The sequence below is a fragment of the Triplophysa dalaica genome, chromosome 24 (assembly GCF_015846415.1).
Source record: "Triplophysa dalaica isolate WHDGS20190420 chromosome 24, ASM1584641v1, whole genome shotgun sequence".
NCBI classification, from domain to species: domain Eukaryota; kingdom Metazoa; phylum Chordata; class Actinopteri; order Cypriniformes; family Nemacheilidae; genus Triplophysa; species Triplophysa dalaica.
Genome location: NC_079565.1, coordinates 16,019,334 through 16,041,348, shown reverse-complemented (window position 1 = coordinate 16,041,348; position 22,015 = coordinate 16,019,334). Strand labels below are relative to the sequence as shown.

At 39.2% G+C, this 22,015-nt stretch overlaps 2 long non-coding RNA genes and 9 pseudogenes across 2 annotated transcripts; all 11 read right to left on the bottom strand.

Annotated features, from left to right (window-relative positions):
* Nucleotides 1-51: 51 nt before the first annotated feature.
* LOC130414861 (5S ribosomal RNA) lies at nt 52-170 on the bottom strand (annotated as a pseudogene).
* A 60-nt stretch (nt 171-230) lies between these two features.
* Nucleotides 231-349, bottom strand: LOC130414909 (5S ribosomal RNA; annotated as a pseudogene).
* Nucleotides 350-409: 60 nt separating this feature from the next.
* LOC130414920 (5S ribosomal RNA) lies at nt 410-518 on the bottom strand (annotated as a pseudogene).
* A 60-nt stretch (nt 519-578) lies between these two features.
* LOC130414853 (5S ribosomal RNA) lies at nt 579-697 on the bottom strand (annotated as a pseudogene).
* A 60-nt stretch (nt 698-757) lies between these two features.
* Nucleotides 758-866, bottom strand: LOC130414937 (5S ribosomal RNA; annotated as a pseudogene).
* Nucleotides 867-926: 60 nt separating this feature from the next.
* Nucleotides 927-1,045, bottom strand: LOC130414843 (5S ribosomal RNA; annotated as a pseudogene).
* Nucleotides 1,046-1,105: 60 nt separating this feature from the next.
* On the bottom strand, nt 1,106-1,224 carry LOC130414821 (5S ribosomal RNA; annotated as a pseudogene).
* A 60-nt stretch (nt 1,225-1,284) lies between these two features.
* On the bottom strand, nt 1,285-1,403 carry LOC130414898 (5S ribosomal RNA; annotated as a pseudogene).
* A 60-nt stretch (nt 1,404-1,463) lies between these two features.
* On the bottom strand, nt 1,464-1,582 carry LOC130414931 (5S ribosomal RNA; annotated as a pseudogene).
* A 10,066-nt stretch (nt 1,583-11,648) lies between these two features.
* On the bottom strand, nt 11,649-13,858 carry LOC130414316 (uncharacterized). Its single transcript, XR_008905595.1, has 4 exons — nt 13,266-13,858; nt 12,952-13,134; nt 12,660-12,853; nt 11,649-12,283 (listed from the first exon to the last, which is right to left on the bottom strand). It is a non-coding gene; the product is annotated as an uncharacterized LOC130414316 (long non-coding RNA).
* Nucleotides 13,859-19,673: 5,815 nt separating this feature from the next.
* LOC130413734 (uncharacterized) lies at nt 19,674-21,049 on the bottom strand. Its single transcript, XR_008905529.1, has 3 exons — nt 20,977-21,049; nt 20,658-20,710; nt 19,674-19,700 (listed from the first exon to the last, which is right to left on the bottom strand). It is a non-coding gene; the product is annotated as an uncharacterized LOC130413734 (long non-coding RNA).
* Between the last annotated feature and the right edge of the window lie 966 nt (nt 21,050-22,015).

Genomic DNA, 22,015 nt, shown 5'->3' with positions numbered 1-22,015 from the left:
ACGCCTGAGCTCGCCTCGTAAAAAGTGCGGCCTAATGGGTTAAAGAACTAAAGCTTATAGCACCAGGAATTCCCAGGAGGTCTCCCATCCAAGTACTGACCAGGCCCGACCATGCTTGGCTTCCGAGATCAGACAAGAGCGGGCGTGCTCAGGGTGGTGTGGCCGTAAGCTAAAACTGAACGCCTGAGCTCGCCTCATAAAAATTGCGGCCTAATGGGTTAAAGAACTAAAGCTTACAGCACCTGGAATTCCCAGGAGGTCTCCCATCCAAATACTGACCAGACACGACCCTGCTTGGCTTCCGAGATCAGACAAGAGCGGGCGTGCTCAGAGTGGTGTGGCCGTAAGCTGAAACTGAACGCCCGAGAACGCCTCATAAAAAAAGCGGCCAAATAGGTAAAAGAACTAAAGCTTGCAGCACCTGGAATTCCCAGGAGGTCTCCCATCCAAGTACTAACCAGGCCCGACCCTGCATGGCTTCCGAGATCAGGCGTGCTCAGGGTGGTTTGGCCGTAAGCTAAAACTGAACGCCTGAGCTCGCCTCATAAAAAGTGCGGCCTAATGGGTTAAAGAACTAAAGCTTACAGCACCAGGTACTCCCAGGAGGTCTCCCATCCAAGTACTGACCAGGCCCGACCATGCTTGGCTTCCGAGATCAGACAAGAGCGGGCGTGCTCAGGATGGTGTGGCCGTAAGCTAAAACTGAACGCCTGAGCTCGCCTCATAAAAATTGCGGCCTAATGGGTTAAAGAACTAAAGCTTACAGCACCTGGACTTCCAAGGAGGTCTCCCATCCAAGTAATGACCAGGCCCGACCCTGCTTGGCTTCCGAGATCAGGCGTGCTCAGGTTGGTGTGGCCGTAAGCGGAAACTAACTGCCCGAGCTCGCCTCATAAAAAATGCGGCATAATGGGTTAAAGAACTAAAGCTTACAGCACCTGGAATTCCCAGGAGGTCTGCCATCCAAGTACTGACCAGGCCCGACCCTGCTTGGCTTCCGAGATCAGACAAGAGCGGGCGTGCTCAGAGTGGTGTGGCCGTAAGCTGAAACTGAATGCCCGAGCACGCCTCATAAAAAAAGCGGCCAAATAGGTAAAAGAACTAAAGCTTGCAGCACCTGGAATTCCCAGGAGGTCTCCCATCCAAGTACTAACCAGGCCCGACCCTGCATGGCTTCCGAGATCAGACGAGAGCGGGCGTGCTCAGGGTGGTTTGGCCGTAAGCTAAAACTGAACGCCTGAGCTCGCCTCGTAAAAAGTGCGGCCTAATGGGTTAAAGAACTAAAGCTTACAGGACCTGGAATTCCCAGGAGGTCTCCCATCCAAGTACTGACCAGGCCCGACCATGCTTGGCTTCCGAGACCAGACAAGAGCGGGCGTGCTCAGGGTGGTGTGGCCGTAAGCTAAAACTGAACGCCTGAGCTCGCCTCATAAAAATTGCGGCCTAATGGGTTAAAGAACTAAAGCTTACAGCACCTGGACTTCCAAGGCAGTCTCCCATCCAAGTACTGACCAGGCCCGACCATGCTTGGCTTACGAGATCAGACAAGAGCGGGCGTGCTCAGGGTGGTGTGGTCGTAAGCTAAACCTGAACGCCTGAGCTCGCCTCATAAAAATTGCGGACTAATGGGTTAAAGCACTAAAGCTTACAGCACCTGGAATTCCCAGGAGGTCTCCCATCCAAGTACTGACCTCGAGACAAATTTACATTTTGGAAAACATTTTTACCTATCATAAAACACAATTACATGGGAAAACCACTTTTACCAAGGACGAAACAAATTTACATTTTAGAAAACAAATTAACAAGACGCAAAACACTTTTACCATTCCCGAAACAAATTTACAATGACAGATTCTTCACGGAAAGGGAATGTACCACACACCGGAAGTGACGCGGTAAAAGGTGTTGTTGTTGGTGAGCGTGGTAAATTCGTGTTGTGGTTGTGGAGTAAATGGCGTAAATAAAGTTTATGGTGACCGAACATGGACTGCGGCCGAGGGATGTTTTGCCCGTTTTGTGGCAAACACATGAGCAGCTTAACGCGGTTTTGCTTTACGTGTGGTCGGTGTTTGGAGTTTCTAAAGGACGCGGACCAGACGGAACCATCAGACATACTGCATCAATTTGTTCAATATTTTAACGAGGGCCACTCGTACGCTGTAATCCTGGACATGATGTCAAGTCTACACGGTGTTAACCTCAGCTTGAGAACTCTTAAAAGTAAACTGAACGAAGCCGGGTTGTACCGCAGAAAGGATTATTCCTCTCCAAAGTCCGTGAGTAACGCCATCAGATTGGAACTTCGTGGACCTGGACAACTATTTTGCTACCGCACGATGTGGCAGGTACTTAAACAGAAGTACATCTTCGAGTGAAGAGAGATGATGTGATGAATTTGCTCCGGGAGCTTAATCCTCGAGGGTGTGAGAGCAGAACACGCAGAAGGTTTACAAGAAGAACCTACCACTCCATGGGACCTAACTATATGTGGCACGCAGATGGTTATGATAAACTCAAGCCATTCGGTTTGGCCATATCGGGATGTATAGATGGATTTTCACGTAAAGTACTGTGGCTTGAATGTGGACCAACAAATAATAACCCAACAGTGATAGCTCACTATTTCATGTCATGTGTGCGAAACCTCGGTGTTATCCCCATGAGACTGAGGACTGATTGCGGCACTGAGAACGGCATAATGGCTGCAATTCAATGTACGCTACGCCACCATCAAAGTGACTAATACTCTGGCGCGTCCAGCCACATGTACGGCTCATCTATAAATAACCAGCGTATTGAGTCCCGGTGGTCTATATTTAGAAAGGGAAGGTGAGTGGTCTTCAGAAAGGGTCATTGCATCTTTTGGTCATTCGATTTTCTTCTCAGGAACAAGTAATGAAAAACAAAAAATTAGCACAATAAAGATCAATACAAAATGTAAAACAAATACAGCCCGCCAGGAAAAGTAGTTGTTCCTGAAAAGAAAACCAAATGACCAAAAGATGCAGACCATAAATTTCATTATGACTAACCTTTGATTTTATTATTCAAACATATGTGTATATGCTTAAAAGTATAACTACAATTTGTATCAATTTCTAAAGGTCTCAGTTCTGGATGGAGTTATTTGCAGACCTTAGAGAAGCCGGATACTTCAACGGGAGTCATGAGCATCAGTGCCTATTGAAATATTGCTTTGGTGATGTTATTCAGAAGGACTTGGATGAGTGTGTGAGACTGTGGAACAGTCACAGGATTCGCCCTTCCAGAACAGCAGCATGTCCAGGAGGAGTGCCCAATGAACTCTACTACTTACCGCACAGGTGATACATTGGTAATAAACAGATACAAGTATTATTCTAACGTTTTAAAGAAATAAAGAAATGCTTATGTTTTCTATTTAACATAGGTTTGGCTCCAGAGACTGCGGATTTCAAATTGAACAGGCTGAACTGAATGCCCTTCCTGAGGCTAGCCTGTCAATGACTTCTTGTGGGGACCCAAACATGCAGGAGTACTTGGACTTTGCCATGGAACGCAATCAGTAACAGAAGCCAGAGAACTGGGAGTCTGCATCAGAACTGTACATGAACCTAAAAGAAATGGCTCAGCTATGAAATGATCAAAAAGGGAGGGTTTTTTTTTAGTGGTGGAATATTGCTGCCTGTCTGAACACAATGTTTATGTCACCCACAGCTTAATTGTTTTTAAGTGTGAAGTAAATTAATCAAAAAGAGTATATAAAGTATTTATTAATTAACAAAACTTCTTGAACTACTTGTTTCTTTATCTAAAACAGGGATTCACAAAGGGATCCCAGTTTGAGAGTCACGAATCTAAAACATTTTCAAAATGTTAACGGTGAGAACTGCACTTTAAAGTGAACCTTTAACAACAACAATGTTTTCAGAGTTTTAACTCTAGTTATCATCCATCATTAAGCTTAAAAACAGCCAAATCCTGGACTATTTTGAATTCCAAAGTCCATTTGTGACTTAAACAAAGTGTATGAGTCTAGGAGTGGTAATTTCAAGGAGTTTGTACATGTTTTTGCCATTGGGAACGCAGAGTCATCCAGGAACTCTATTTGTGGCAGTGGTTCTAAGCCAGATGGGGGAAGTGAAGACAGCCCAGTAGCAAACATCAAAACATCTTCCACAGACACAGCAGCCTGGCCTTCTGCAAAGAAAAACAATTCAGATACATAATTAGTGGTTCAAGCTCGGAGAGCTGAAACCCTATTGTAATTGTACTGATTTTTATTATTTGGATTTTTTCATTATTATATTATTGATAGATATCCTCATACTTAAAAAACTTTGCCTCAAGAACTATTGCTGTCAATCAAACTGTTCATAAAAAATTTGCCATCATCTTAAAAACCTACTTGTGCAAACTAGTCCTAGATTTTTTCGCCTAATCGCAACCAAACCAGTGCAGTACAATTCTCTGGACTCTCTAGCTCAATAATTATCAAAAAAAAGTTGAACTTTACCATTTGGTTAGCCATAACAGGGTCATTTAGAAAATGGGTGTGGCAAAACACTCAAAAGCCTATAAATCCTAAACGAACACTCAGAACTTGAGACATAACATTCTAAAGAATCATGCAAAATTTCATGGAGATCGGACCAAAGGTGGCACTACAACTTTCAAAAAGCTTTGAAAACGATATAATTCCTATGGTAAACTGCCTGTAATGGTCTTTTCCATCTGTGATTTAGGTGGTTACATTATTGCTAAATAAAACGTAATGTCTTTTGATGCTTAATATGCTTAAAGGCTGGAAATGCTTGAACCCCCATAAATGCTGCTTGCCGCTTTAATTGCCATGTGTTCTCTTAACTAGTTATAAAAAAACAAATAAACTAACAAACCTTCGCAATCAAGGAGATAGTCTGCCCAGTAGCCCATGGTTTGACTTTCTTTAAGTCTTCGATTACTCCCCGATGGACTGAGGTCAGGTTTGAAGAGTATCTCAAGGTCAAAAGCAGTGAGGTGCTTTTCAGAGTGGCACAGGGCAGACCTGCGTGAAGTTGGCCCCCCTCCCAACATAAAACATTTGCAAAATAGTCTTAATCGTTTGTGCTCCGTTTGTGCTGGTTTGTGCCGTAAAAAAATTTGTTTGTGCTGCTTCAGTTTTTCAGATATTAGAAGAATAACTTTAGGTCATTCGGAGGTCACTCATCCCCCCGAAATGCTCCAAAAGCAGCCAAAATAGTGCCGCTTGTTTGTGCTCCGTTTGTGCTGGTTTGTGCCGTGAAAAGTTGCGTTTGTGCTGCTACGCTTTTTTAAATATTAGACTTTGAATTATAGGCGATGACGTCACCAGCCCCCCTACATAATCCAAACTTATCCAAAATAGCCTCAATCGTTTGTGCTGGTTTGTGCCGTAAAAAAAATCATTTGCGCGGCTTTAATTGTTTTAATATTAGACATTGAATTATTGGCGATGACGTCATCAGCCCACCGACATGCTCCGAAATCATCCAAAATAGCCTCAATCGTTTGTGCCTTAAAACATTAAGTTTGCGCTTCTTTTTTTGTGCTTCTGTTTGTTTTTCATATGATAAAAAATAGAATTGGTCATTCCGAGGTCACTCAGTCCAACTGCCGACTTTCTGTCAATACTAATATATTTATTCAATAAATATTTGTCCTCTCTTCATGGGTTCTCTTGTCTTTTTCTTTATTTACACGGAGTAGCCTATCATCTGCTACGCTTCACTGCCAACACTGCGCATGACACAATGTTAAACAAGATCCTATGGTAAATAGTGTTAGTAGAGGAAAAATCCATTATTAAGTTACTATATCAAATTTCTGACAAATGTAAGTACACCATTTTCACACTGACTGTTGCAATATTATTAGACCTCCTTAAAAATGAAGGGAAGGACATTCAAGAAAGCTTCGATTGTCAATATTTATTCAACCAAAAACTCCTTGCTAATATTGAAGGGTTTTATATATTTTATCTGGGTTCTATATGTTTTATCTAAGGGTTTATATCAATTACATTTACTGTGTGTGTTTTTATATGATTATTACTCATTACGGCTTACCTAATATAACTTTGCATTATTTTACTATGTTGAGTAGGGCCTCAGAGTTAAGAGAGAATATTAGAGGGCAGAATGGTGTTTTCAACAGAATGTGGGGGTTGGATATGTGTGTGTGTGTGTGTGCAGCATTCCTTGCAGGAAAAGATAACAGGAGGGTATGCTGCACATGTAACGTACATACCCATATATCGGGGGTCCTAAGGAACAAGTTTATGTGGAAACTGGGTGGGGGAAGTGTGTTGTTTTGCAGAGACTGAAGAAACAGAGAAGAAGGATGTAGCTGTGACATGAACAGGAGGGGTCACGACCCCATTAAACGGAGAGAAAACAGCCAAAGTAGAGAAGCTCAAGGAATGGTCATAACCTGAAGCAAGCTTGAAGACACACCCACACAGTACACATATAAAATTGTTGTAAACCACTGGGGGGGGGGCTGACTCTCTGTGAAGACTTGGTAGTCTGAGGAAGCCCGGCGCTGTATTTCAAATTAATAAACTTCAACTTTTGTTCAACCGAAGTCCTTAAGTCCAATTTTTGGACACGCAGGACAGCATATGTCCATCAGATGGTGACCCCGACGTGATTGACTAAAAAAGGACATTTTGGACGATTTAGTAGAGTTTAAGGAGTGATGAAACGGAGAGGGAACACTTGGACTTCAACACAACACCCGGGTGTAACAAAAAAAGGTGAGCAGAGACCTGTTTAATCAAACATCTGCTAATTGACTACTCTAAATTGTTTTGTGTTGAATTACAATATTCCTGATCATTTTTAGAATCAAATTTGACAAAGATTGAAGTTTGATAATTTGAATGGTACACGGGTGGTTGGTCCCCCGAATATTTAACACGGGCGGTTGGTCCCCCGAATATTTACTGGAGAATATGCCAGTTAAATTGACTTTTGCCACTCTTCCTATAAAATACTCAGAGTATCTAAATTCCACTATAGTAGTGAAGAATCAGGTAATCAAATGAGATCACTTTATGTGGCTTTGGATGAAATTGAGACCTTATTCACCACTCGCACCAGGTACCATGAAATATATATATATTTTTTTATTGTTGTAACCCTTTATCATCTTCTCCCAATGTTATTAAAATCATCAGTGTTCAGTTGTTGTATGCTTATGCAGATGCCGTTCAGGTGTCTCATACACAATGGTGTGTTATTAGTGAGATGAATTCCTTAACCTATGGAGCTGCGCTGCAAACCATACTTTCTACTTAGATGTTCCTAAGGATAAATGGGTCAGATAAATATCATGGGGAGGATACTACTACACACAGATGTTTCTCTTCGGTGGGAAGACACCTTCTACGAACAGAGCACATGGGCTCTGACTGAATGGACTTGGCACAACAAATTATATTGCAGACTATCAGACTTAGGTGGAAACCAACCTGAGCAAAAGAACAGCAAAGATCCACCTGCTCTGCACAGTACCAGCTCTACAGAGACTTCTGAGGTAATAATTGATACACAAAGACCAAAAAATGCCTAACTGTGTCCCCTTTGGGACTGCTTTGAGATTGCCCCAAGGGGTCAGGGGAGGAACTGTAAGGCAGCTGGAAAAGTGCAAAGAATTAAGGTTGTTTGTAAAGCTGGGACTAAACAATCAAACACCATTTGTTGCTAGATTCTGAGGAATGATATCCTGCCCTCCCCTCAAGTTTTGTTGATTCCCAGGAATTGAACCCCCTCTTCTTATCACACCTCTCCCCTTCATCTCTTCAGACCCTGATCACTAGGAAAATGCTTACGCTTTATTCTGTGTATATCATTTATTGTCATAGTATGAAGTTTGATGATTCATGTTTGGTATTGTTTTAAAGGTCATGGTGCGATGGGTGAATGGGTCTAGTTCTTTCAAATCTAACATGGAGTATATTAAAACTGTTTAACTCGAATCCATTACCTGCACTCCTCTAAGAGGATTGGCTTTATCGGGGAATCCTGTTCACAGATAAATTGGCATCCCATTTGATGATCTCGTCAGCCACGAGTTAAACTAAATTTCACAATGACCATTGTATTCACAATGAACATTGAGTACAGTACATCATTCTTGGGTATAAAAGGTGCATTGGCAAAAGACTCAGGGAAGCTACTGTAACCAGAACTTCCCACACTGCAACTGTGAGTCTTGATTTTACCAGGTATGATAAACTTTGTGTTATTTTTTCATTTTAACCATATAATTGTGTCTATGGCTGTGTTTGTGGGAATTTTGCTCACCTGTGGATGTTGCTGTATTCCGTGTATTAGATCATTATGTAACCGCCTAATTGTTACTGCAATTGAAAAACGAGAGCCCCCACCATATGTTATGCCATTGTTAACCACAGACCACTTCCATGATGACAGTGAGGAGGAGGACGAAGACAATGTATGAGGAAATGTTTTGTATCAATTACAATTATATATCATTTACAATTTAATATGTCATTTACGATTTACATGTTAAGTACAATTTATCTGTTTCTTACCATTTAAGGGTGATTAATAATATGTGTGTGACCTCTTTCAGAGGTCAAGAGAGGGATTGAAGGGTTTTATATATTTTATCTGGGTTCTATATGTTTTATCTAAGGGTTTATATCAATTACATTTACTGTGTGTGTTTTTATATGATTATTACTCATTACGGCTTACCTAATATAACTTTGCATTATTTTACTATGTTGAGTAGGGCCTCAGAGTTAAGAGAGAATATTAGAGGGCAGAATGGTGTTTTCAACAGAATGTGGGGGTTGGATATGTGTGTGTGTGTGTGTGCAGCATTCCTTGCAGGAAAAGATAACAGGAGGGTATGCTGCACATGTAACGTACATACCCATATATCGGGGGTCCTAAGGAACAAGTTTATGTGGAAACTGGGTGGGGGAAGTGTGTTGTTTTGCAGAGACTGAAGAAACAGAGAAGAAGGATGTAGCTGTGACATGAACAGGAGGGGTCACGACCCCATTAAACGGAGAGAAAACAGCCAAAGTAGAGAAGCTCAAGGAATGGTCATAACCTGAAGCAAGCTTGAAGACACACCCACACAGTACACATATAAAATTGTTGTAAACCACTGGGGGGGGGCTGACTCTCTGTGAAGACTTGGTAGTCTGAGGAAGCCCGGCGCTGTATTTCAAATTAATAAACTTCAACTTTTGTTCAACCGAAGTCCTTAAGTCCAATTTTTGGACACGCAGGACAGCATATGTCCATCATATCAGTGTCCGTAATGAAATGCTAATTACAGCTACACGTCTCTAAAATTGTGACCCCAGGCTCAAGTCTACTAGCCTATAAGATCATGAGCAACAAAGTTTGATTTCAACCATTAATTTTCACTAAGATTTCAATTTGTGTTATGGTATTACTTAGTCGATTTTAAAGATATGAAGGTATTTTCACACACTGTTCTTAACATTATGTAGGATGATTTCATGTTAAAAACAGCAAATCACATACAAAACACTTCAGCTCTGTTTTTACAGAAAGGGCCACATAATATTCTTATGTTTAACCCTGCCAGTGAAAACAGAGTTAAAGTTTTTTTTTCAGTCGTTGTCATTTTAGTCATTTTTGGGTGGTTTGCTGTTTTATACATAAAATTATCCTACATAATGTAAAGAACAGTGTGTGAAAATATCTTCATATCTTTCAATAAGCATTCTGTGAAAATATAACATTGATATATTTAATTAACCAGTTCACAATTTCCAAATCACAATTTGAAAATAATAGTTAAAATCTTTTTTTTTGCTCAGGACCTCATTGTTTATGAGACTTTAGCCTGGTTTTCAAAAGGAGGTTCACATTTATTGTTAGTACATTATATTATCCTTATATTCTGACCAATACAGTTATCCATGAAAATACGTCTATGCTATGAATGACCTTATAGTCAGGATATGTGGGAAATTTCATTTTGCTTATACCAGATGCCCAAGAAACCAGCAGTTGACAGGGATTCCATGTTCACAGTCCTGTGTTCATCAAGAGAGGCAATAGTACAATATGGCAACATAGCTACTCCTAATCAGAGAATCTGGACAGAGCTTAGTGAGCAGCTAGAAAACAAGATCACCCCAAAGGCTCTATACACTTTTGTGAAATTAAACAGACACAACATCTGGACTGCTTTAGGGCATACTTGTGAAAGTGAGCATAAAACAAGTGTGAGTAGTGATGACACTGACTTTGAGCCAGGGTCTTTTTCCCCCAGACCAAAAGACTGCTGGACTTTTGATCTTCAAGTTCCATTTCAGAAATGGATTGAATTCATGCCTGAAAAAGTTGAGTACAAAAACAAGTTCTCTAAAACACAAAAAAAAGAATATACAATTTTGAAACCTGGCATCTGGACGCATGTGATAAATTCTCATATCTGGCAAGAAGTGAAGAGCTCTTGCACATTTGCCTTTAAAAGAGCTAAGGTCTACCCATCAGACAGAGAGAAATACATCGAAATCAGAGGCAACTGTAAGGAGTGTCATGCCAACATTCTAATAAAATGTGACCGAGAGCCTGAAATGAACACCCCGATGGTGCTCAAGTGTTTTGTCACAAACACTGATGACACCCTGCACACTGGCTGTCCCAAGCGTGCAATTTCTGGGCAATTGCGTGTGCAGATATCCAAAGAACTATGTGAGGGTAGAATGGAACCCCATGTATGGAGGGCATCAGAGGCAACAAAACTGATGGAGTTTGGTGATCCCGAGCCGAGCCATCTGCCTAATCTGGCCACCCTGCGAAAAGCAAAGCAAGAGAGAAATGATTTAGAATTAGGTGACAAGGATCCTATTTTCTCACTGCAGATGCTAAAATATAGAGCACCTCACAGTGGAAGCATTAAAGACATTGGACTGGACAAGTTTTTCTGTCACTACTGGAGTCAAACACAGATGTATCTCTACAAGACATTATCAAAGACATCTACTAACCCCACTGTGAGTTTTGATGCAACTGGCTCAGTAGTGACGAAACTACAGAACCCTAATGGTATGTCTGGTCATATCTTTTTATATCCGTGCATTCTGGCAGTTGACGAAAGCAGAGGTGTCCCAGTGGTGCAAATGCTCTCAGAGAGACATGATGTTAATGCAATAACACATTGGATGACAGAATGGTTACGTGCAGGTGCACCAACTCCAAAAGAGGTTGTGAGTGACTTTTCTCTGGCCTTGCTCGGAGCTCTGGTCAAAGCATTTACTTCTCATCGGGATCTCAAGACCTACATCAATGAGTGTTGTGGTGTCTTACTTGGGAAACAGTCAGCAAAAGTACCATCTTGTTTTGTACGGGTTGATGTGGCACACTGCATCAAGATGATCTGCCAGTGGGACTGTTTGCGGAAAAAAACACATCTCATCAAAGATTTCTATGTGAGGTCAATGGCACAGCTTCTGAAGTCACAATCCATGGACGATGCAAGGGAGATACTAAGCAGTATAACTGTTGTTGCTCTCAGTGAAGCAGAGGGCAATGACAGCTCTGGAGGCCCCCTCATATCTGAAAGGTGCAAGAAATACCTGAAAGCCCGAATTGCAGAAGAGTGTGTGATCATCCCAGATGTAGAGGGTGAGGACCTGGACGAACTGGATCCATGTGACCAAACACAGACAGACCTAAAGCAGTGGGTTACAGACATATGTGAGGAGAGCAGGTCACTTGCTGTGGCTAATGGTGATCGTGATAATATGCACTTCCTCCCTGAGATTATTCCTAATATAATCTGGCTTGCAAGTTACTTACCACTCTGGACAGGGGTAATGATCCCTCACTTCCGTAGCACCAACGTCACTGCAAGTTCAGCTAATGTTGAAGCAGAGTTCAAAAACATCAAACACGGCCTTTTCAAGCATGAAAACCTGCCTATGCAGGTGGATTGATTCATTGCTCGACATTTGTCCTTCATTGAAGGCAACATGCGGATTTGTGCCGCAAAACAAAAAGGTGAAAAAAAAGGTCAAGAAGATGGAGATCCTGCCACAGTCATCATCACAGGAGCGAATACACTACCCACCACAACTTGCAATGTAGATGGAAAACCAGAAATGGATGCTGCCTCTTCTGCACAGTCTGACACTGTCACAGACATCCATCCAAAAGATGAAGACGTGGTTGAAAACTGGAGAGGCTAGCAGTTCCGCCCAAAAAGAGGAAGAGAAAATCGTACCTCTCACCTTGTCCTGAATGGCTCCAAGCAGATCAATCTGTAAAGGGGAAAAAATTGAAAGTGGAAACGTTAAAAAATGGAAATAATCAACAGCCTGTTAAATTCAGGAAATCAAGAATCTCTGTGCTAAACACCTGTGCTTTTGATGCTTTTTGTCAATGTTTGTGTTGTGCTTTCTGCGATAGTGGCACTTTCAGAAATATAGTTCAAAGTGAAAGCACCAGTAACGTCCTCCAGCTTGTGAAAACTATCACCACAAATGGTCTGAATGCTCAGGTCTACACACAGAGGGCAGAGCTGCTGAGTGAAATATTCAAAGCTGTCAATTTGAAGTCAGGTGCTCTTCAGATCAATGCACAGTGCCACATCTCTACAATCATTGAAAAGTCAATGACAAAACGTGCATGTGTTACCTTCTCAAAACATTGCTCCTCTCAGTACTGCGCTCTCAATAAACAGCTAACAAGGGAAATTCCATTTGTTTCCCCTTCTGTTGCTGTACTGCAGGCTTCTGGTATGGCTCATCTTCAGACAGCAGTGGAAGAAGGCCTTAACCATCCAGAATCCCCCTGCCTCAGGCCCATCCAAAATCCAACACAGTGTCCCTCTGAATTCAAGACAGAGTCTACCTCAGAAACAATGGTCTGTGCTGGGAGAGTTTCGCACAGTTACAGTCTAAGAGAACTTCTGTGGATTGACACTGACCTGGGAAACAGCAACTCCACAGAATTTCCTTTGTGTGAATTTCCTTCCAGTCTGATGCTCCAAGGAAAGAGATTTACCTTAAGGGCAGTAATTGCTTTCAGAGGAGGCTTAACCCAGGATGCTCTTGGACATTATGTGGCCTACTGTAGGAGGCCTCCATGTTTCTGGGAGTTGTATGACGACCTGAAGAGTGGAGTGACAGGAGTGTCAGAAAAAAAAAAAATATGCCCACATGCTGTGTTATACACAAAAGAATGATTACATTGTTTAAAAGTAATTTTACAAGTACAGTATTTTTGCTGTATGCCACCAACCTTTGTGTTCTTAGTCCTGTTTGGAGAGTCTAAAACTGTAAGTTGGGCTTGATGATGTTTGTACTCAGATCTGTTATTCAGTTTGGTATTTCTGAAACATCATTAAGAGTTTATAGGTTTAAAGTGTTTAAAGATCTGTTATTTCTGCAAATAGATGTTGGATAGTACATGTTCAATTTCACATTAATTAAATGGGTTAGGTTAGTGTTAGAAATGCAACGTGTTCACTTCTTTGAGCATCACTGTTTAAATGTTTGTGGCTAATATAGTAAGCGCTGGATAGGGGACAATTATGCAGGACCTGTGTGATCGTTATGACTATCAGTGGACAGTCCAGGCCAATCAAGCTCAGGACAAAATTAAAAACAAACCTTTGTTTACAAAATTCTTGCCTTTCTTAAATGTTCGACATTTTCCAGATTCTGCAGTGTATGTAATGACCACCATATATTTGTACAGTATATACAACCAGACTGTGTTAAATATGTAGAAAGTGTAAGAATATTCTAAAACCTATCTTCTGGTGTGTCTCTAAAATCACTGGATACAGCATTCAGAATCAATTCAAGGGTTTATTGTGAAAAGGTAGATTAACCGGTGAGGGTGGATCTACAATAATAAAGAAACAATTAGAATGACATGTATTGACAATTATGCACTAACAAACTACGACATACAATACTATACAATTGCAATATATTCATATACAGAATTATATTCATATCTAATAACTTATCATCAGCCTTACAGCAACATGATGTCTGAAAAACAATTGAGGCTACACGGATGGACATACTACAGCAAAACTTCACTGCAATTTCAATAATATAAACTGAGGTGAATGCGCCGAGTGCACTATCTTAACCCAGCGAGTTTAGGTCTTAACGCCCCATAACAATGGAAACATGACATTAATTTATAAAATGGTGTCTATAGCTGATTAAATTAATAAATATCTTTGAAGAAACGGGTACTCACTATCATTCAAAGACGAACACTACACACACATTCATTTGTTATTGCTCACGTTTACTAAACATGTGCCTCACCTCGCGCCTCTCTAATGATTGACATGCGCGTCTTTTTAGTGCGTGTACTTTCACATACATTAATTTTACGACGGCTTTTCACACAACAATATAAAGTACTAAGTAAAAACACTTACCTTGGCGTTTGCGTTTCCACACATTCTGTAATCTGCTGTGTCCTTCTAAACTTGAAAACGCAGAGTTGATAGATAACAAATGTGATTTGGCGGGGCGTTTTGGTGTTACCTTGATAAAGTTACCTCAACTGTATAGTTACAATAGTCGAAAAAAGGATATTTTTATCGGCACAAACGGAGCACAAACGATTTAGGCTATTTTGGATGATTTCGGAGCATGTCGGTGGGCTGATGACGTCATCGCCTATAATTCAATGTCTAATATTAAAACAATTAAAGCAGCACAAATGTTTTTTTTTACGGCACAAACCAGCACAAACGGAGCACAAACGATTAAGGCTATTTTGCAAATGTTTTATGTCGGGAGGGGGGCCAACTTCACGCAGGTACAGGGCAGGGGCCAGCAAAGTAGGGTGTTGCTGTAGTGCAGTCAAAAACTCCAGGGTTGAAAGACCCTCCCTGAATCTACAGAGTGAACACAAACATTGTTTCACTGCTGTGTAGTGGCAATTGAATTTATATTTAAAGAAAACTATTAAATATTCTTTTCTCTACAATTACTATTAGTGGTGGGCCAAAAAAAATGTTGCCGTTAATCTTTTCTCAAAGTTGGGTTGGGAGCTGGGTCTATACTACGCAAGCTATGATGACTTTCACCTTGATATTTTAGCGCTGATGTATACCAGCTTTACTGCACTGTACGGGGCGAGAACGAGATTTTTCAACTCGCGTGATTCGCGTCATTCGCGGAAGCAGAAGCCGCCTCATCATCTCATAACCAGGGCTTCATTCGCGCGATTCGCGCCGCAAGTAGGTCTATTGGCTCTTTGCATTAACATATAAATCACTCGCGCTTGACACGCCATTCGCGTTTGCTCTGAACACAACATAAGGTTACTGTGAAATTACCGCATCAAACGTGTCGTGCTAACATGGATGCAGCTATGAAGCCGCCGGGTTTGCTTCAGGGAATATTAATTTTTAAGAAGCTTCCCAATAGAAACATCGACAAGACTAAGGTTGTTTGCACCTTGTGCAATGCGGAATTGGTTTAAAAAAAACACTTTCTCTCAACAGGTAGTGGTCTAGCTTTAGTTGAAACCAGTAACTTTGTATTGAGATCTAATGTATTATGGCTCCTGTATGACACATCTCTTGTTGCTCCCTCACTCTTTGTAAGTCCCTTTGGATAAAAGCGTCTGCTAAATGACTAAATGTAAATGTACTGTAGGAGCTCTTCCAGTCTCAAGTACCACCTAAACGCAAATCATCCCTTAGCTAATACGGAAGTAAACACAAGTTCATCTTATTGAACAAAATTTAATTTTCATCACCAATTATCATAGTAGAACAGCTTTCTCAAGCAGTTTGTGATGCATTTTGGAAACAGGATATGAGCCCCTGGTCTAATGCGCCACCTGGCTTGAGAAACCCGTTCTCAAAGACTTACTTTTAGTCATTATTTGGGTAGCACACATATTCTGAATGCCTTCGGCAGAATTCAAATGAGCCATTTTAATCTAGATTAATCTAGATTAATCTTGGAATTAATCTAGATTAATCTTGGAATTAATCTAGATTAATCTTGGAATTAATCTAGATTAATCTTGGAATTAATCTAGATTAATTTTGGGATTAATCTAGATTAATCTTGGGATTAATCTAGATTAATCTTGGAATTAATCTAGATTAATCTTGGAATTAATCTAGATTAAAAAAATGAATCTATGCCCACCACTAATTACTATACACCTTAACAAATGGCGGGGGGAATTGTTGTGTTGAAAACTGATTTAAAAAACCCTATTTTCACATTGCACATTAATTAAGTTAATTGTTACAAACTAAATATTACACACAGAACCAGAAGACGGGAATGACACAGACGGCTGAGTGGCTTGAGCACTTACAAAGTCTACATGCCCCATGCACTTTTTCAAAACTTTGTTGTGTTATAGATTCAATTTAAAATAGTAATATTAATATTTTTCCTCATCAGTATACGCACAATACATCAATGACAAAGCTAAAACAGTTTTTTAGAAATTGTAGCCAAATTAATAAAAAAAATGAAATATCACATTCACATAAGTTAATGAACCCTTTTCTCAGTATGCTGTTGAACCACCTTTGGAATAATTCCAGCCTGGATTCCTCGTGTATGAAGCTTCAGGCTATACGCACCCATCAACAACAGCACACTATTATATCTGATTTTATATTATATATTATATCTGCTTTTATAAGATATAATAATCTATATAACCCTTTAATTCAATTCAATTTTATTTATATTATCAAATCATAACGAGTCATCTCAAGACACTTTACAGATAGAGTAGGTCTAGACCACACTCTATAATATACAAAGACCCAACAATTCTAGTAATTCCCACCACACCAATCAGGGCAGGAATAGATTCAGATGTAAATGACACTGGCACAGTATGAAGCAGGTGGTTGGATAAACAGCAGCAAGTTATCAAGGGTTTGATGGATCAAGTGAGCCTCAAACCATCACTCTGCTGCCAGATGTGCAGTAGAGGCGGATGGATCACTTTAAGGGGTAACTGGACTGATTTTCCTCTTGAACTCTATGGAGGAGTTAGTCAGGAGGAAAAACCTGAGATCTAATTTCTGTTTTTGCCTTGTCATTATGATGTATTGTGTGTAGATTGATGAGGAAAAAGATGAATATCGATTTTAAATTGAATCTATAAGGTGTGTAGACTTAATGAAGGCACTGTAGTTTGACAAGGCACTGAATGAAGCAACATCACATGGATGAAATACGCTAAATTACAAATTTTGTCACAGTGACAAATTAGTAACGGATATAGAGTAAAGACCAAAAGTTTAGAAACATTACTATTTTTAATGTTTTTGAAAGAAGTCTCTTCTGCTCATCAAGCCTGCATTTATTTGATCAAAAATACAGAAAAAACTGTAATATTGTGAAATATTATTACAACTTAAAATAATAGTTTTCTATTTGAATATACTTTAAAAAAATAATTTATTCCTGTGATGTAAAGCATCATTTTCAGCATCATTACTCCAGCCTTCAGTGTCACATGTAACATCCAGTCTATCACATGATCATTTAGAAATCATTCTAATATTCTGATTTATTATGAGTGTTGGAAACAGTTCTGCACATCCTTGCTGAATAAAAGTATTGATTTTATTTAAAAAAAAGGAAGGAAAAAAAATTACTTATCCCAAATATATATATTGTTTTTTACAAAATATTTATATTTTAAAAACATAGCTTCTTCTTTTGTTTTTTTTACTTTTTATTCATCAAAGTATCCTAAAAAAAGTATCACATGTTCTGAAAAAAATATTAAGCAGCAGAACTGTTTCCAACTTTGATAATGAATTATCATATTAGAATGATTTCTAAAGGATCATGTGATAATGATCATAAAAATTCAGCTTTGCATCACAGAAATAAATGATAATTTAAAGTATAATAAATTTAAAAACAATTATTTTAAATTGTAACAATATATCACAATATTACATTTTTTTCTGTATTTTTGATCAAATTAATGCAGGCTTGGTGAGCAGAAGAAACTTCTTTCAAAAATAGTAACGTTTCCAAACTTTTGGTCTGTACTGTACATGCTTGCATAAACCAAAGATGGGGACCCTAAGGTATTTCAAACTAAAAATTCTTATATAAATACATAAAAAAGAAGATAATCCCATCACTACAAATATCATCTTACCTGTCAATTACAGATGAGTTGCGGTCAATAATATACCATTTGAGGTAGTCTGAAACAATTTCTCTCTTTTCTTCCACAGTAGCCACATGTCTCAGACAACCTGCTGTCTGTAACATTGTGCTGTGTCTCATCATACATTCGTGCAAAGCATCCAATGCAGCAGCATTCTCAATCTAAAACACATGAAAAGGGGCATAAACACCACAGTCAATAACTGTAAGCACTGTATCTCTTTGCCTATTTTTTTAATGAGATACATACATAGCATAGTGTAATCTTACACCATAAAAAACTAATAAATTAATGAAACAAATTCTGTACTGGATATAGGAAGTAAACTGTCTCAAAACACTGCAGGAACTATGTAAAACTCTGCCCTACCGTACCATAGCCTTATACTATTCTCACCTCTTGCAAAGCTTTCCCTATTTCTTCATCGGTTATCAAATTAATTGGTGCTTTGAATGAAGGCTGGCCTGCAAGATAATGTACAAGATCTTTCGACAGGAAATGGGGTCCTGGACCTCCATGCACAACTGACACAGCAATCATCTTTCCTGCCAGGCAGTATTCATCCTCCCTAACAGCTGTGACAGAATTCATATTGCAAAATTAAAACAAACAATGCAATATATACTGTAAAATACAAGCATTTGTCATGTGATATATATGGTCAATGATCATTAACCAACCATTAGTATCCTATAGTACACATCTAACCCATATGCATACCATTTGCATTGTAGACCAAGAATCGATGTCCTTGTGGTCCGTCAAAAATGGGCCGGTCTTTTAGATGTTTCATTAGTAGAGTTAAAAACTCTCGTCTTGGACCACCAGTGTCAATTCCCTCTTCCAGAACACCAGTATCATCAGTAAATTTTACCAGCATGTCACAGGTTTCAGAATATGTTGTACGCTTGAAACCTCTGACTGCCCCAACCCAAACATTAGCCCTTGAGATGTTGAATCGGCAGATCTTTTATGATCAATAGGAAGTGACAGGTTTGCTACGATGTCAGGTAATGTAATGTCCGTCTCCTCCCTGTAATGAGAAAAAGTTACTTAATTTGTGGATATTCCAGATATATCAGAACTATTGTATAGTGAAAAAACAGGAGTGCTAGTCAAAAGCTGTCATATTACATTGCTGTCTGTTGGAAATTCTTCACATTGACAGCAACCGGCTCTTCGTCCTCTTGCTCAACATTTGGTGAATACAGGTCTGTGTATTTCCTGTTGGGAAATTATCATTTCCATGTTAAAACATCTTACAAACCATAATGTCCTCCCCATGTAATCAGTTAAATGAATTTAAACTATGTCAGTCATTATGATTTTTTTATATTTACCTGTAGCAAGATTTTTTTTCTGGATTTTTTTCAGGTGGATCCAGATCCTCATCATCAGATATTACTATCTGAAAAAAAGATTAAAATGTCTGAAACAACAACACTGAAAGCAAGAAATGTCTTGGTGCCAGTCTGCCTTATTACCTGTCCTGGCTGAATTGTAAATTAATGTCCTGGTGCATCTCTGAAACATGATAAAACATAAAAATGATTAGCTCCATGATAAAGGCTATATTGTAGTTTTGAGTAAAAGGTAGTAGTAGAGGGAACAGAAAGATTTATAAAAAAATGCTATAAATCACATTACACATATGGTATTTTCTGTTTCAAGTTCATCAGAGCGAATTCTCTGATCACATCAACAACTTAAAGATAGATTATTTAAAAGTACTCTCATGCAATTTGGCATCTAGCCTTCGTCAGCGAGTCAAACGGATGAAATGAGACAATGGGTCTTTTCTAGTGGCCAAGGTGTTCTGGGCTAGAGTTGGGGTTTTAGACATCTTAAAACCAGCAGGTGTCCTTCAGGCCTACAGTCAAATCATGTAAACATTATGTATACACCAAGATACAGCCAAGATTCCTATTTGTTGATTACCACTAGAAAAAAAAACATTGTCTCTCATTACATCCCCCCACTTCATTCTCAAATGTTTTTTTTAATGGTTTGGTTAATTTGTCATTTGTGTTTATTCACCTGCAAGAGCTTATGTTATGTTTTAGGACCCACCAATAAGCTCTTGCAGGTGAATTAAGTAAAGCTCACACAAGCAGCTGTGGGTCCTTTAGGTAAGGAGCGAGGGGGCACCTCAGTCAGTTACAGAAACAGCCGATAGCATGTAGCAACATTGAGCTTATGTGCGGTCTTGCTGTGTTTTCAGGTGAACAAAATTGGTAAAACATCTCCAAAAAAGCAATATAAATGTATAATGTTTATGTGAATAAGTAGTGAAATATCTGCTAGTAGTTTTATCACAATTTTGTGAGTTAAATGGAAAAAAATGTTAAATTGCCCTTTACCTGGTAGTGAAAGCCCTGTAGCCCAATAAGATATGAGTTATTATTATTATTTCAAGTAAAGAAATAATTTCAAGCCATGCACGCCTGAAAGTTCCTTTGTGTACAAGTGTGCAACACCTACCTTTCATATTCCAGTTTTAGTTTGGGAGTACTTCGATTTTGTGGTTCAAACACCTGAGAGGAAACAGATAAAATTATCAACAATTTTTAACAGCTTCCATTATTGTTCCATTACCACATACAGCATTATCAATGCTGAATGGTTTTCTGTGTTACTGTATAATAGTTGCAGTACTGTATAATACTGCAAAACAATCAAAACAAACCTTTTTCAACTAAATTATTGACCAGGACAAAGATTTTATGCATAAAATCCAATGTACATCTAATAAATAAATACAAACATACATAAATATAAAAAATAGAAATAACTGATGTACCAAAGTGTCAGCTCGGTTGAATTCAGCTGTGCTCCTTGTTGTGATGACAATTTCAGAATCAGAGTCTGAGGTATCATCCACTGAAAAAAATAAATCAAACAAACATTATCTATCCTCCAGCAGAGTATCAAAATTTGTAAAAATATTGAATCATGAGATCCACTAACCTCTTGTATAGTGTTTTTCTAGGCAAATGTAAAAAGTGATCCTGGAATATGCCTTTCCTATTTCCTTTTTATATTCTGCCAATTTGAATGTCCTTTCTGATCCAGGCACATGGACCACCTCTGGGCAGTCTGGATACAAAAGGATGTAAGGTCCTTCGTGCATGTCCTTGTTAAATGTTCTCATTTTCTGTACAGCTTGTTTCAGTAGATCAGGTGCTGCTACCTCCGGGTCTGTAAATAACGGCAGTGTTTTCCCTCTTAGAGGTTTTAAATCGGTTCCATCAGTTTCATGTGGTGCCATCAATCCTACATTTATCTAGTAAAATAACAAAGATATATAATTAAGGTATACATAGGTAAAATAAATATACACATACACGCAAATACATATAGAGCATTGTAAAATAGTATAGGACGGTCAGTACAACTTGCCTGGACGTGTTTTCTTTCTTTAGGCTTAAATCTTCCTTTTGGCCCATAGTTAAAAGACTGCCGTTCTTTTGACTTCGAGTTTCTGTACTCCATGAACTGTTTGTATGATGGTCATGGCTGTTCTGCTGAAATGGACAGAGTTCCGTTTCAAAACAGAAAGTTATTAGCTGCTCAAAAAATCATTATTAGCATTATTCAAATGGCCTCAGATAGCTAGCGTTTTGCTTCACTGAAAAATAAAAAGTAACAACTTACTTTGCTTAGCACTGTCCGGCTGTCGAGACGTTCCCTGTGTTTCCGTCTGGTCCGCGTCCTTTAGAAACTCCAAACACCGACCACACGTAAAGCAAAACCGCGTTAAGCTGCTCATGTGTTTGCCACAAAACGGGCAAATCATCCCTCGGCCGCAGTCCATGTTCGGTCACCATAAACTTTATTTA